The following is a 16,797-nucleotide window of genomic DNA, read 5'->3' on the forward strand; positions in this document are numbered from 1 at the left end:
CCCACTGGGAGTTGTTAAACACAGAAAAGCCGTCCTGAGCTCGAGAAGTCCCAGGGCTGCAAGTTGTTAGGGACCAGGAGCATGTTCTGAATGAGTGTCCCCGTGTGCCTGCTTTGTTCTTGTACCCTTCACAAGGTGTCTGCTTCTGGCCTCTGTCACAGCGTGCTGGGCTAGGTGTCTGCTTGGTGTGAGCTGCAGCAGATGTTCTGAAAAAAGCTGCTGCAGAACTGATGTAGGACAAAGAGAGCTCTGAATGCTTACAAAATATATCCGCGGCTTCTTACTGGCTTAGCTCAATTTTACTGACTTGTTGAAAGCAAGCGGAGAAAGCTATGGTCTGTGGGGGTTGTGGAGAAGGAGGGCAGATGAGTTTATTGCCATGACCCTTATGGATCCTGGGCCAGTGGCAGTGGTAAATCAGGGTGGCCTCTGTAAGACAGAGTGGGATGTTTGAGTTAGAGGATGACTGCTTGAGTATGCAAAAGTTCATAAAGATATCAGAGCTAATCATGAATGAAATGTGTCACGTTCTCATTACCTAAATGACTCTGGCAGCCTTGATTCAAGACTTGGTTCTTATATTGTGGTTATGGCTTTGTCCCCAGCTTTGCAGTGATCTGACACTGGTCACCTTTCTGCTGGAAGAGTTAGGTAAGTGGTACTACAGCTTGTTCCCCGAGGTGCTTAACTGTTGCTTCTTTATGGCTGCATTGCGAGTCTCCTGCTAGTCTGCAAAGGCGTTGTTACGCTGTCTCTAGCCTTGCTGAAGAGTGGGTCCTGCTGTGCTTTGCTTGACAGGGGTGTATTTTTGCAAAAGAGGTGAAGGTGTGGGTGACCTTCAAGTCAGTAGAGCACTGCCGTTGCTCAGGATCTAGTGCTTGCTGAAGCAACAGTTGCGGTGTTTATATGTAGAATATCCCACTAACTATACACAATCTAGAACAGAAATAAGCATGAATATACAGCAAGAGAGATAGCCTCGAAAGCAACGTACAGCATGAGGGTGCTGGCTTGGCATTTCCTTTTTGCCTGAATGCTTCTTTGTCCGATCTGATAGACCCTTGAAATCCACGAGGAGAAGGCTGCGTTAATTGCTGGCTGTCCGCGAAGATGAAAAGCAACGAGTAGTCCTGGGTTGATCTGGATACAGCTGCCATTGTTAGTTTTCATCATTTTTCTAATGTCTGTGTGAGACTGTTTTATATACCTGGGTTAAGACTTGATCTATCTTTTGTCTGTGAAACCTTGTGTGTCCCCCACCCCCGGGGTGCTGCCAAAACAGCAGAACAGCATGTGAGGATTTTGAATCGTGCAGTCAAGAGAAAGGAAAATAGTACCTGAAATGACAGGCCTTAAATCCAATAAGAAGGAGACATTTGTCATGGATGTGGAGTCATATTTTCTGTCTCTGAGACTGTGAAAAGGTGCTCGTGGTAAAGCTCACTTAAATCCGTTTAGTCTTCCTGGGGACATTTGGGATTTTTTTTTAGCTGAAGATCTCTATGCTAGAAAGGTATACGGGGGTTTAAGACATGGCTAAGAGCAATCAGCTAATGCCAAAACTTATTTTGGTGTTTGAGTGAGTGTATGCTTATGTAAATAACTCTACTGAAAGTGAGGATGTGTGTTAAATTATGGAGAGCTAAAGAGGACACTGGCTAAGGTTGTGCAGAAGTAACAGTGCTACTAATGAAGTAGCAAAAACTTGGTTGCCTAAATGTCATCATCTGTGCTGAGATGTGTTTTCCTTTGAATGTTTTTTAATTACTATTGCAGTTTACTGGACTGTGCTAAGTCTAGCGTGTGTGGAAGGAGATGAGCTCTTAGTCCAAGACAGAAAAGAGAATTTTTAGTACAAGACATTTTTAATATGGAAAAATACTTCAGAAGCTCTAGGATTTCCTAAAGGCCCAAAAAGTGAGATTGAGGGTAGGAATTAAGATCCTGATCCATGTCCAGATCTGAAGTTATTTTTCTGCAGGAGAGTATTCAACCCTTCTGCATCTGAAAGTTACTTAGATTGGGAAGAAAAGGTGAGGGTCAAAACTATGAGCTGTATGTGAATACGCACAAGCCTGAGTGCATGCTGGTTTCTGTACATCTCGCAGGGAGATGCAGCTTCGCATTGGCCTGAAGGTTTTGACCTGGCCTGTCCTTAGATTTCACGTGGACCCTTTGGTGAGGTAAAGCAGCCAGAGTGGAGCAGAGTCTGCTGTTGGTCATGAGTTTCCAGCTCACTGTGTTTCTCTTCATAGCTCTATGTAGCTAACTTTGTGATCGCCCCATTATGCATCATCATAAATTAAACTACTGCTGAGGTCAAAGGGCAGGAGCTCCTGTGTAAATGAACATTCCTCGAAGTCTTGTTGCGTGTTGGACCTCTGAGATCAGCTCTAACAAGCACAGTGCAAACAGTGCCTTAGTTTGTTGCACGCCACTGGGAAATTAAATGTGTCTTCCAAGTTCTTGTCACTTAAAATTGCAGTGACATTTACTGCATTTGACGAAATGTAGGAAAAGAGGTTCCAATTAACCAGGACATCAAACACTGTAGATGGTGCAGTTTATTTTGGAGGCATGATATTCAGAAAGGTCAGTCTTTCAGTCAGCTCACCCCGGCCATTTGCAGCGTTCACTGTGGCTAATGAGCACTTAGCTGGGTTACGTAAGGGGTGCTCTGCGCAGAGAAAATCCATACTTGGCGGTGTAGTTACTGTACGTGTGTGGTGAGCCTAGCCTTGCCCTGTGGATGTGCCCTAGGGAGGTGGTGTGTGAGAACTCCCTAACGCACCAGAAAAACAGAACTGCTGTTTGCCCTGGGAGCGGGGCGTCCAGAAGGGTTTGCATGTTCTACTGGGGGAAAAACTGGGGAAGAGACTAGATCATTGGAGTCCTTGGAGAGGAATGGTGATCCTGGTTTTTTGAAGTAGTGCTCTGAGGTTGAAGAAATCTAGGCATGGGGGGTTAGTTTGGCTAGGTCTCGCAGAGCAGTAGTTCTATTTCTTGACTGTTGCATTTCACGTCAGGCAAAATGAGCATATTGGAACTTAGTCAGCAGTTTGTGTGCTTAAGTTGTAATTTAGCTTACTACTTTTTGTATATATTTAAAAAAGTAAAAATAAAGATTTTATTGCAATAGTGTAATACTGCGTAAGGCTCAACTAGCAGCTATATGCACGGAAGGTGTGTGCTTTAAAAAATATTTTAAAAATTGCACTGGGGTTTGGACGTGCTAGCTGGAATTTCACTTCTGAAAATAAGATCAACAAAAAAGGGGATGAATCCAATGTTGAGAGCCAGGAGGATCTTGATAAAGGAAGTGTCCCCCCCACCCCTCCAAGGCAAAACCTCTTGCTGTCTTAGTGCCTCTGCTTAGCCTTGTTAAACGCACAGAGCCTGCTGTCACAGGATGGTTGTTTCAAACCGTAGCATGGCTTAGTTCCTTATAACAGGCAAGTGGAAATCTATTGCTGCATCCCACACTACGTACTCGATGTTGACGGAAGACAGGAGGGAAGGTGGTGAAGTCTCCTGATAGACTGATTCTTCAGTTGCCTTAAACACTGGTATTAAGCAGTTCCAAATAACTTATTACTTCTGCCAGAATTAATGGCAGCTGCTAGTCCTGTGAGCGGGTTTATTTCAGCATTAGTACTGGACTAAGTATTACTCTATTATGTGAAAACAGACATTTGGGCAGAGCTTCTGTAAACAATAGTGGATTTATACCAAATCCACCATCAGGAAACTGATAATAGTAAACTGGCCAATGACATTCTGTTTCCTCTCAAAGCGTTGGGTGTTTTTACACATCCTTTAAAAATGTTTCTTTTTTTTGATGTCCCAACAAAACCATGTTTTTACCTTGTCCTACACAAGTTTTTATATCCAGTCTACCCCAGTTCTTTTCTTCTAAGTAAAACATGACAGGGCAGTGATGGCTGGCAAATGACAGCTTTGAGATGTTAGCTCTTAATCCAGTCCCCGTATTTGAATGCCTCTTGCTTGGGTCTTTCTGAACTTTACTTTTTTATGTAAAGATGAACACATTGTTTGCTAACTATTGTTGCTTCTTAATCTGTATTTGTTTTCTTTCTTTGAATTCTGCTCCCTATATCAACAGTTTCAGAGGGGTGTCAGCACTTCTAAGTCAAGTACTTGTGATTTACTGTGCCACAAGCTAGGCGTCTTCTGGTCAACAGGATTTTACCTTGTCTGCTTTCCACTGGGCTCTGATTCAGTGGAAGGTTGGGAGTGTGGGAGCGGGGAAGGAACAGGAAGAATAAGAGGACTGGGAGAAAGCTTGGGTGGTTTTAGGTTGGTGGGAGTTGGATTGCAAGCCAGAGCAAGAGTAAGATAGTTGCCTCCGGTCTATGGGAGGAAATAAGAACAAGAACTTGGAATGTCGGAGCCTAATATTGTCAGACTTGTAGCTAAAACAGTGTTCCTGGGTCACAGTGAGAGAGAAATAATTTCTTGATTTAAATAGAGCTCTCTTCATACTGAAGTCATAGCAACAAAATGACCTCACACTGCAACTTCACTCCCCCCCCGCCTTGGAGTTGTTGCTTTAATTTCCTACAATATGTTATTCTTGTTGTTTGGAATCATGGGGAGGAGGGAGAGAGGGGAAACCAACCTGTGTAAAAATTAGCTTTGAGTTATTCCATCTGTGGACTCTTAATTTTGTCATGAAAACAGAGAAGCCTGGCAGGAAGCTAGCTTTTGACTGGCTTCGTGTATCCTCTTGTCTGGAGCTGGTTAAGAAAGTGTGGCGTTTAGAATGAAAGCAAAAGCTTCATTTCGGGAACTCTGAGTGTTTGCCCAATTCTTTGACCATCTGTTTTTGTTGACAACCACCTCTTTGTGTTGTGCCAAAGTTATTTTGGCTTTTATAATCTGTATATGCGTGTGCGTATGTGTGTACGTGGTGGTGTGGTTGTGTGTGTCTGCATGTAGATCGTTAGGGCGCTGCTTACTGGGTAACATTGCGGGAAGGTGAACGCGTAAAAGCGGTTACCTTTGGTGAGGATTGAATTCAGGAGAAATACAATGACTAATGCTGGCTTCTCTAAGAGACATTCAAGTCCTGTCCATGTTTTTATCCTGTCTAAAAGCTGCCAGCTTCTGATAGCATTCCGTAAGTGGCTTTGGTTGTGTCGCAGCTGTTTGGAGTATGCAAGTACCTGCCTCAAAAAGCACTGCTGTGATTAATAGTGCTGCTGGGGAGAGCCCAGAGTCTGACAATGTGAAGAGCAGATGGTTGTCAGTACTTCTGGGTGCTAGAGCGGGGCCTGTTTGGTGGTGGCATCGTGGAGGTGCTCAGCCACATGAGCCTCTGTTTGGCTTCACTTATCTTTGTTCTTGATGTCAGTTAGAGGGTAATTATTCATTCCCTGTATCCTTCATACACTCATTATATCCACTATCCACGTGTATCGGAGATGCACTGGAGCAGGTGATGTTCAGAACTCCGTCACAGAATCACAAAAGCATGTTGAAATTCAGCCTCAAAATCTAGTGTGAGACACTTGAGTTTCTTGAACATGTTTGTGTGTTTCTAAACCTGCCTTTTCTCTCCATTGTAATAGAAATTCTCTTTCTGTTTTCTTGTGAAAGCCATATTGAGAAGCAGAAAATTTTCTGTGCTGCTTTCCCCACTTAGTTTTTCCAGCAGTGACTTCTGAACTGTTGCTTGGCATGAGAGTAGGCCAGAGTAACATCTATAGCCCGTGACAGCAGCAAAATGAGGCTAACAAATATCGTACCGAGGATGCAGTGTGACAGCTTCATCCATCCAGCTGAATTTGCATTGTGAGTATGAAATAGCTGCGTGTCATGGGCCACTGCCATTGCACACAGTCATTTATTTAATAACTCAGTGCACAGACATTAAAGGGGAGCCGTGCAACACGTCATTTTGTTGAAGACAAATAAGAAATTAAGAGATAGCAGCGTTTAGAAAAGTCTGGTTTGTACTGTTCCATCACTAACTTTTTAATGTTCAGCCAGGCAGTGCCTCAGGTGTAAAATGGATAGTTTTTATGAACAGTGGCAAAGGCACGGACTGTGGCGTGTCACAGGCTGCTTCTCTGTTTGTTTTCCTTTGTGATGAGTATGAAAGAGGCCTTTTAAAAAGATCAGCTTATTCCCTTGCAATGGAAAGTATTTAGTTATGCAACTTGCACTAGGTGTTTTCTGGCATGTGAGCCAGGTAGGTTAAACCTGCTTAAAATTTTGACAATTACTGATTTTTCTCTAGAGCATCGTTAGCTCACAGAGAATTGAGTCTCTTTGTATTTGATAGTCAAGATTTTCCTGAAATGCCAAGTGCTGCAATTCCATCATGAGGAGAACTAATATTAGTGATAATGGAGTGCCTTGAAATCAAGCTGCTTAAATATTTATCCAGAGAGGGAAAATGGAGAAATTAAAGAACCCGAAATAGGTAGTCACTTCTGAAAGATCTGTTCATAAGCATGAAAGAAGATGCTTCTGTCATTTTAGATGTATGTTCAGGAATTGCCTTCAACCCACGTGTTTCCCTGTGCAAATGAGGTGTCTAAGGTCGACGAGATGTGTCCACTTGTACAGATGCCTCTAGTGAGGGCTAGTGCAGTTGCGAATGGACAGCTCTGTTATTTCAGAAACAAAATTGGAGTTATAAGAAGGCCAGGACTGAATTTAGGTGGGGACAGTATGTCATGCTGAGAAAAGGGAACAGTGGAAGTTCTGTTGATGCCTAAACAGAGTTTTTTGCTGTGGAAAACATAAGGCAGGTTTTTAAATACAGTCCAGGTGTGAAACTCCTAAATCCTTTCCAGGCACTTAAAATGGAAGTTTTTCACTGCAATGGGAATGAAGGATTCTTAATTTTTCTGTTCAGTGGGAGCCTAATTTTAACAGCTTAAAAAAGATTTCATGTTGTCTGCTATAAGAGTAAGTTATCAGACTAACTGGAAAGGAGCACTAACAGTTGTCACTCCCCCTTAGCATCAGCAGTGCTAAAGCTTGCGGAGTGCTTTCCTCACAGCCAGGGCAGTCCTAAACCTTCAGTTCATATTTGAGAATTCAGCTGTGTGCATGAAATGTTTGCTGGGTTGCTTTGCTTAATAGCAGTTAAGAATAAAAGGGCCTCTTAAGTGACGTGTTCAAAGGATTTCTGATCTCAGAGGCCTGTAGGAAGAGATATTTGAAACACAGAAAAATACCAAGAGCAAAAGCTGCACATAAGGTTAGAAAAAGGCTCAAGAGGGAGGATTGGCTGTTTTGTTGTGTGTGTTTTCACTGACGTAACAGGAAATACAGGTTGCTGTTGTTACTTCTAGCAATATTACTACCACTGCTGTGAGTACAGGCTGGCTGCAGTGGTTACTGCTTCCTTGCCCTTTCTCGCAGAAGGGCAGCCTAGTTGCAGACTCGGTAGGTAAGCAAGTGCCTTAGTCTTGGCTAGAAACTTAGACATGACAAGAGCACATTCTGCAGCTTCTGAAACCAGTACTGAGTGGTTATTGAAACTATCTGTTGGTATAAATGGATGCCACCTCATGGATTTCAGTGGCATATCATCCATTAAAACAAGCAGAGAAGGTGTCTTGGAAGGCATGTAACAAATGGTTGCGTGTAGTTCTGCTTTGCTGTTACTGATATTTAAAGAAGACTTTGACTTGAGGGCGATATGTGTATGGCCAGATGGCTAAATAGCTCAAAAAAATATCTAAAAGCACAAGAAAGTTACAAGATACTCAACTGGCAAGAAACGAGTCTGTAATGTAGCTTAAAACAAAGCAGTGTGAAAACTCCAAGAGCTCTGCTCATTAGAATAATAGCTTATTTATCCTGTACAACTTCTTTGCAATTACAGATTCTTTCAAGAGTCAATTTGTAAATCAGAGAGCAGCGCAAAGGAAAAGGGTCAGGACTTGGTCTGCCAGTTAGGTGGAAGAGCAATTTGTATCCCTGTGCATTTTTTCAGTGGAATAGTTTAAACCTTTTTCCTGCAATCTTTAATTTCAGCTTGCTGTCACTGCATTTAAGTCCTCCACTCATTTTGCTGTAAATGAATCCAGAGGCATTGTTCTAATCCAGTTTCAAATGTGGAACTGCAAGGGGCTGCTTTGCCCGCAGCACTTCAGCCTGGTGCTTCAGCTTTTATATCAGTTAAAAATGCTTTTACTACAAACTGACCAGCTGTGGCCTTAGCAGGCAGCCTGGCTTCATCACATCTGCAAATCTGACTCAAGTGGCTTTACCTGACACTGCGGTTTAGGTCTCAGATGCTAAGGTTTTGTGTTCTGTTTGTGTCATCTGAGTGGAGGTATTTTCCTGCACGCCCTGCCCCTGAGAACGGTGTTGTATCATACCAGCGCTGTGAGCATCGGACCGTGTGTAACTAACATCTTCATTCCTTTAGATAGGAAAGCTGGGGAAAAAGCTGATCTCAACTGCCAGCTCAAAGGGGACAAAAGATAATGTGGGTCATGTCTAATGTCATCATTATAATAAGGACCTGCAAAACAGAGTAGTTTACTCAATGTGAAAGTTGTTGGCAGGTCATACAGGCTACCATTGAGTGCTGGGGGTCTTAAATTGGTGTAGTAGGAGATGCTGACAAGGTGAAAATAAGTGGAATGGAGAAGCACAGTGTTTAGGTTTTATCACTTGGAAGGCTGTGGGCCATACAGAGACCATATTTCTCACTGCTTGCTCTCATACTGATTTGTCCTTCTTACCTTTCAGCTTCTCTAACTACTACTTCATTTTTTTGGTACCACCGTCCTGTTTTGGTACTATTCTTTCCTGGTAGTTAATTTTGGCAAGATTTCTAGTTTTCAGCATTATCATGACTCCACTCGTAACAGCCGAGTATAGCTGATGTGACAGCTGTCACTACCTGTAACTAGCAAATATCTTTTTGGGAAAGAAAATTAATTCAGTGAGGGTAGTGGTTTGGTTTCATAAAGCGTAGTGGACTCCCTGCAAGGCTGTTTCATGGCTGCTGTGATGTGTTTGGTATTACGGCACCAGCTTGCCTAGCAGCTGCAGCCTGGAACTTGGAAGGTTCAGACCCTGACAAGTTGGTTTGTTTCTCAGTTTCTTGTCATACAAACTCCTTCCCGTAGATGGAGCAGGTGCAAAACCAGACCTCTTCCCTTGCTGATGGCAGGAGCTAGTGCAAAATATTGAAAACGGAGCAGTTCTTCTGAGATGTGTGCAACTGCCTCATGTCAGAAAGAGTTTTCTGCAAGTGCAGAAAATTCTGCTTTGAAGAAGGAGGGTAGGCTCAAAGGCCTCCTGAGCTTCATTCTAGCTGTAATTCCTGAGATGTATCAGTCTATTTTGAGCATTCTTTGTCCTAAAGGAAGTATCGGAGATTGCTGCTGATTCTGGCTAGAAAGCTTGTTTTTGTTAGCAGAAATACTGCTTTGCATTTGCTAGATGCTTTGTGGTACATTGGAGAGGTTGCTTGTTTATCAAGGAATTCCTCAGGGCTTGAAATCCGAACCTCCATTTCTTCCAGAAGGAACAGAATTCTACTGGTGTGCGAGGACCTTTATAATTCTGATGAGAATTTCACATTATTATTTATCTACACACACTGTACGTTGTCATCAACTCTCTGATCTTGTTAATGATTTTTTTTTGTAAGTTTTAGACTAGATTGAGTAGGTAAGTTACGGCAGATCTGACTACAGCTCAGTTCTGGAACTTGTGGAGCGCTTAAGTCATGTGGTGTCATTAAATGTGTGAGTAGCTTGTTAAGTCGGATGGGACTGTTCATGGCCTTAGAATGTGTCCAGCTGAGGAAAACATACTGCGGTCAGGAAGCTGGGCTGGGTGGAATCAGGCATTTTGTGTGAGGCAGCGTGAATGTAGATTAACAGCATCAAAAGACAACAGCCTACGTATCTTCTTTGACTACGTAAGTGTAATTGATGGAGAAACCTCCATTTACTGTGTCGGTTATGAATAAGTGCTAATGTATGACAAGAGAAAGCAGATGAGCAAATGAATTTAGGGGAAGCCCCACAAGTCGTATCTCTAAACTTCAGACTTGTTCAGGAAGCATCCTGCATTTCTGCGTTGGTAAACAGCCTGACCTTTCAGACAGTCTGGTTTGGTGTGCTGCTAAACAAAAGAGCCTGCCCGTATATCCTGGTGGGACACTGCATGTTGTGCTCTTGGCACAAATGCAGTTTCTTTGTAGCTCCTACAGGGTTAAAATAGTTCGCAGTGATTTGATTAATTGGAAAAAAAACCCAAAGAGATATCAAAACTGCTGTTACAAACCAGAGGGGAATATTTGAGCAAGTGGATAAACAGAAATGCTCTTTTGTTCACGCTTCTGTGTACGGCAGGTAAGTATAGGAGAAATTGTACATTTATACAATGCTCTCATGCTCCACATCACTTGAATTCATCTGTAAACGTAGAGCTGTTGCCACACATCAGTTCTATATGCTGCGTATTTTGCAAACAGCTACACCTACTCACAGGCAGCATGAGGCATTAGGGCTTTGATTTCCAGGATGCTCTGTGTGCTCGGAGCCAGCAAGCAGTGAAACTGCAGGCATTCCAAACCCGACTCCACTGTTTTGGCTGAGCGTTAGCATTAGCAAGTACTGCCGAGGCGTGGGGGGAAGGAGTAGCTGCTCTCTGTTTCTGAATGGAGGGCTGAATGGTGAAGACTTGATTAAGTTGCAAGGCAAGCTACAGTGAAAACTGCAGTGCAGGGCTCTTGCCATGCATGTGTGGGTGTGTGCGTGTAGATGAAGGCAGGTGTAAACTCCATTTGGAAAAATTGTAGCTCTCCATCTATGCTGTGTCCTATCAGAACGTTTATCCAGGTTCATTTGGGTTCCCCCCCTCTATGTGATGTGTTGTAAGAGTGTGTTCCCCATCCTCCCTCCCTCTCGCTCCCTTTCTGCTCTTCCCTTCCCCACCCCCCCACAAGCTGGAGGGCCAGAAGGTGGGGTGGTACCTCAGGATAATGGTAGCAGAAGGCGAAGGAGGCAGACAGCTGGCAAGTTCTGCCCCAATATGCTTCTCTGAAAGAGGCAAGGAAAATGCAGAAGATGTGATGCCTGAATGGCTCACTTTGCAGCAAAAGGGAAGATTAAAAGTAAAATTAGTTAACATCTTGCTCATTTCAAACCACCGCATGCCAGCTTTCTGCTCCCTCCCCATCTTGCCTGTTCTCTGTGGTTTTATTTTCTGAGGGGAAAGGCAGGGAATCCGGGGACTTTGCAGAAATCCACGTAGTGAGCAGCACTTCAAAAAGACTGAGCTCTCCAGGTAGTCTTCCTGCTAGCTCTGAAAGTCAGTCTTACGAGACCAGGCAACTGGAGCAGACAGGCAGTTGGCCACTTCCCTCTACCAGAAGCTTTTATTCACTGTAAAAGTACAATATTATATGAGTGTTTGAAAGCATAGGGTAGGAAGAGAGGCTGAGAGAACTGAAACTGTTCAGTCTGAAAAGGGAACCTCTTAAGATAGAGTACGGGTACCCTTCAGGTAACCTAAGAGCTTATAGAGGTGTTGAGTAGGGGAGATTGGGCTGCTGTCTACCGCTGCCTGAGGGGAGAGCGTAGAGAAGGCAGAGCCAGACTCTGCTGGGAGGTGAACAGGCGAGAGGGACAAGGTGGAACACAGGAAATCCCGACTAGGTGTAAGGGAAAAATCAGTCCCCTGGGACAGTGGTCAGGCATTGGAACAGGGACCTGGAGTGGTGCTGGGATCTCCATTCCTGAACGTGGTTAAAACGTAACTCCTTTGTGCCTGCAGTCTAGGCGATTGGGTCCAGGTCATTTGGGGGCCCAAGTTCTGTGTTGTGTGGGCAGCTGTTTTTTGAAGAGGTTTTTGTTCCATCCAAATGAAACTCAGTGGTATGTTGTGACGGTTCATTTTACATAATGCTGTTTAAGCAGAACTTAGGTCCTCACTAAAGCACATACCTGCTTATTGAACGTCGGGGTAGCAGAGGCGAAGTGTTTAGTAGACCCCTTCTAGCAGCCGCAGAGGGGTTTGCTCTACCACCTGACTTTCTCAAACAGCCATGTGAAACTTGTTGTATATATTTTTTTTAACTGTGAACTTGCTCCATCCTCTTGTCTTTTCTCGCCTCCCCCCTTATCCTCCACCTGGCCCAAGCATATGAATATATGAAATTCAGGTGGAGTATGCCTTATTTCATATATTTGCCTGCGTACCTTTAATGGGGTGGAAAAAAAGTACATTAATGGTGGAAAGTTATTTAGTGCTGCACGGAGTTAATTGCTTCTAATCACTGCTTACATCCATCTGGTTTTATGGTAGACAACAAACCTCTTCATTGGATTTGCTCATTAGACATCCTGTAAATCACAGAGGTGCTCTGGCATCTTGCATATTGTGCGCCCATTAGCTCGGCTGCGTTTTCATTGAACAAAGAATGGTAGTCACCGGGACGTGGGTGGGTTTGTTGGAGTCTCTGCTTGGGAGTGCACCAGGGAGTGACCCCTTTTAAGTTCCCTTGTAAAAATGTGCAAACTGACTGTCTGCTGGGTGGAGGTGGAAAAGCGTGCGGGAAGGCTGCCAGGCTCTGGGTGCAGCAGCAGGGTAGCTCTGCACAGCCCCAGTCCAGAAGAGTTCAGACAGACATTTCCATAGCAATCCCTGTGTTCCGTGGCTCAGTGTGGGGATGGTGTGTCCTTCTCAGGCTGAAATGAGACACATTTCATTCTGGGCTGAGGAAACAGTGTAATTAAAAGGGCGTGAGCTGGTAATTCTTAACAAGGAAGAACAGAATCCAACTCCATTTAAAACTCAAAGTGGACCTAATGCTCTCTGTGCTCTTTTTTCTTAAGAAGGTGTTCTACAGCCCTGTTTGTTCTGGTAAAGGTCAGTGCCAGGTAGTTCATGAGGGAAGAGATGGAAGGACTGGTTCAGTTCTGAATAGCCTGCTCAAGTGGAAGTTGTTGCTGAGTTGGTTACTGTAACCTTGATGAGGGAGCCCTGTTCCGTGGAGTAAAATAATTTTCTATCGGAATAAATTCTGTTTGCCAGTAAAAAGAAGACATCAGAGCTACAGTTTGTGTTGTGTTGGACAGCACTTGTCCCTCTCTTTACAGAGGACTGTTGTGGTAGCCATAAGCAGGGCCTTGTTCCCTGCCTCTGCCCCTTCCTCTCCTCTATATGTATATTGGTACCTGTGTCTTTCGCCAGGATCTCTTCCACTCTGCTGGCTATGTTGGGTGCTATGAGAGCAAATAAAAAGGTGACAGGAGCTGCTTTGCCATCAGATGTAGGAACGCTGATCAGGGTGGCATAATAATTGCTATTTATATACAGTCTGAAAGTACAGTCATTTGTCCCAGCGGCATCTCTTTGGGGCCCGCCATCCTCAAAAAGAGTAGATTTACAGACTTACTGCAAAGGGGCTTCTCATTTTTGTCAAAACAGGCAAGTTGTGTCAAAGAAGAATTTTTTTTTTTCTTCTGACGTCTTCATAAGAAATCAGTAGTGTTTGTAAGAGGTTTTGGCTCCTCTTTTTCGGGACAAAGATAAATAATTACCTAGAGAAACTACCTTAGGCAGATTCAGAGGTGCACGGTCATCCAGCAGTCGTTGCACCCCTGCCTGCACTCTGTATCTGGTGCAGCGTGATGGATAGATGTGGTTTGATGAATGGCGTGTGCCTGGGCACCCTATTAGAGCACATTCGCTTCAGGAAGATTAATTGTCTCAGGTTGTGCCGGCATCTTTCAGGACTCAACATTTTAGGTTTATCTATCCATCTTCCGCAGCAACTACAGCATTGTGTGCTCAAGTCAAAGAACATAAGGGGAAATTAAAGCCTCCATCTATCTGTGAGGAGCTGTTTGACTGTCTTCCGCAGCTCCTGTTACCAGGACATTGTGGTTTTCAACACGGAAGGCAAAGGAGCCCACAGGAGCATTAATCTTGGATAGAAACTCCTCTGCTACCTTCCTAGTTATTGTTACTGTCTCTTTTTTTTTCTTTCTTAAATCTGTACTCCCAGCTCTCTGCTTTCCCAACACTCACAGCAGGTGGCAGCCTCAAGCATGCAAAAGTGGGAGCCTAGTGCTGAGGAAATCCTGTTAGCTTTCAAATTGTGATAGTAAGGAGGAAAATAAAAAAGGCATAAACAAGCATTTGCTTCTTGAGGTTTCTAAATGTTCAGGTTTTTTTAAGATTTGAAGAAACTGCCACCAGGAGAATGAGCAACTTGTTGTTTGTTTTTGGTTTGTTTTTTTTTTAAATGCTGTTGGGAACTGTTTTACCATGGTATGATTCTAGAAGCTGATGCATAGAGCACAGTTGTAGACAGCGTGAAACTAAGGAGTCTCCCCTGAGGAGTAGAGATGGAGAGACTGAAGGTACTGAGAACTCTGCTAGTTCCTTCCAGCAAGAAATCTGTAGATGGAGAATTTTGGTGTGGGTTGGAGCAGGGTGGTGAGGTACACTGGAAGCAGTGAAAGATGGAAAGCAAAAGGGAGCAGTGCCCAACAGGAATATATTTGATACAGACATGACAAGGGAGAGAAGGCCGAGGGTAAGGCACACTGAACACGCTGCGTGGATAATAGCAAGTGAAAAAGCTAATCTGGTCCCCAACCAGTGGCAATTCCCAAGGGGGTGCAGAGATTAAGGAGGTGACAATGCGCTGTATTTCATATCCCTTGTGGTCCTAGGTGTATCTTAATAATGGATTAGCTGTCAGAAAATTTGCATGGACAGGCTTGCTGGCTGTGTTTGCTTATGTCTATGTCCCCCTTCCTGGGACCCCCTGGCCTGTGGGATGAGGGGAAGCTGACTGGGAGTTCTGGGTGTTACACACCACTGTACTGAGGCACGGGCATTTGGAAATGCAGCTTGCTATCATGTTGGGTGCCATGCACTGGAACAGAGGAGAAGCATTGCTGCAGTGTGTGTCTCTGCAGACATTTAGTGGCTTCGCTACCCTGGCTGTATGTATTTGTAAAGGCAGGGCATTTGGAGAGGTGAGAACTGGTAGCAAGGGCCAGTGGCTGGCCGAGGTGAGAAGAAGAGGAAAAAGAAGAAAGCAAAGCAGGAAGGTGAAAACATTGGGGAAAATGAGAGGGACTTGAAATGGGAAATGCGTGATCAGATGATGGAGGCTTCAACACGTGGCCTGTGGTTTGCACCTTGGCAGCTCTGATTCGATGGCTGATCTGGGACTGCTTAGAGCCTCAGCAGCTGAAATAGTGTAAGAAGGCAGGAATCCTAAATCCAGATCTCATCTCATCTTCTGTTGAGTGTATGAGAAGCTAACAGGTTGGTAAGGCTCTGGGAAACTCCACAGAGGCCAGAACGGTGTGAGTGGGGGCTGAAGCTAGTTTAGCAGCACTTGTTGCTCCCAGTTACATGTCTTAAGAATCCAGCTCTTCCACTGGGACTGAAGAACAGCTGTGGGAGAACCTCTAGGCGCTTCAGGATGGGAGGGGGAAGACAGCAGAAGACCTTGTTGTGGATTTAGTGATATATTGCTTGTTCTCATGGCTCTACACCTGTCTCTTGCAGAGCTCTTGGGTAGCTGGATAGTTGTTTTTTTAAGACAGTGAAATTCCGTGTAGGCCTAAAGAAAACGGAAAGCTCTAGATAAGTTATAAGTGAGGCACCCTGAGGGAGATGTGCTTGAGAGAGAAGTGACATAATCATAAGAGATGGTAGTAACCATTTCAGAAGGATTGGGGCTTCCAGCCAGACTGTGAGAGTGTATGGCTTGCGTGTGCACGAGACAGACGGCTCGGGGAGCTCTCCAGTGGTGCTCTGCGGTTCTGTTTTGTATAGCCAACTGTCTGTCTGCACTCACAAGTATAAGGTTTTCTTTTCCATGCTGGCCTAGAAAGGGCACAAGGCCACACACAGGGAAAAGCTGCTTCTTTGAGTACTGTGAGAGTTTTGAGCTGCTGAACCCTGTGGAAAATCAACTGCTTAATTAGTTGCCTGATTGCGAAATGAATATTGGGGAAGGTCGCCACGTGCTTAATAGAGTTCAGGTATTGATACACAATCCAGAACAGGGTAGGGAAGGATGAAAAGCTGGGTCATCAAAGGTTTGCAGATAATGCTGCGGCTTCTGCATCTCTTGTTCTGGCCAAGCTCATTCTCGCAGCCAAAAGCGTTCAACATTGACATCCCTCCCGGGTTGCTGGATTTAGCAAAGCTCTGGAGTTCCTTTTTTTTTTTTCCTGTCCGCCTGTCGGGCAGTCTGGGCTTTTGGAGTGAATTCCTCTGCTTCTGTGTGCAGAGCTTCTGAGAGACTGCTGCCTGCACTGATGTGATGTCCCTGTCCCCTGCTCCTATTACATGTGTTTGCAGTTTAATAATTGTGTGTGGATGGCAGACTTGATGCCAAAGCCCTGTGCATCCAAAGTCATTTGGTGAAGGAGTCCATTATGATTGTGGCTTGCAGTGATAAATTCCCCGTGATGGTGGCAGCTCGCAGCAGCCTCCTCTCGTAATGGCATTCTGCTCTTGTTGGCAGGGATCCCTGGGCAGGAGACACTGCCCTGGAATAGCAGAAATGATGAGAACAACAAGAGCTAGACAACTCTGGGAGACCAAAAAATGGTGGAGGAATTTGAGTAATTCCTTTTCTGATAGCGCTGTGTTTAAAGGAACTTGCAAAGGAGATGCTAACAGGGTGTCTTGATGTTCCCAAGGCAAAAAAAACTCCAATAAACTAACTAGAGAGGTGCATTCCTGTGCGTGAGGGGCTAAATAGGGTTTTTAAAGTAGATTACAGGGATGTACCTGTACTGTCTCTGTAAT

At 44.3% G+C, this 16,797-nt stretch overlaps 1 long non-coding RNA gene across 2 annotated transcripts in view; it reads left to right on the plus strand.

Annotated features, from left to right (window-relative positions):
* Positions 1 to 16,797, plus strand: part of LOC137664578 (uncharacterized) — a 196,697-nt gene that overhangs the window by 11,031 nt on the left and 168,869 nt on the right. For both annotated transcript variants that reach the window (XR_011048354.1, XR_011048355.1), the window contains exon 3: positions 606 to 651. This is a non-coding gene — a long non-coding RNA (uncharacterized lncRNA). The remainder of the gene's footprint in view (positions 1 to 605; positions 652 to 16,797) is intronic.

The sequence above is a fragment of the Nyctibius grandis genome, chromosome 6, assembly GCF_013368605.1.
Source record: "Nyctibius grandis isolate bNycGra1 chromosome 6, bNycGra1.pri, whole genome shotgun sequence".
Taxonomy (NCBI): Eukaryota; Metazoa; Chordata; class Aves; order Nyctibiiformes; family Nyctibiidae; genus Nyctibius; species Nyctibius grandis.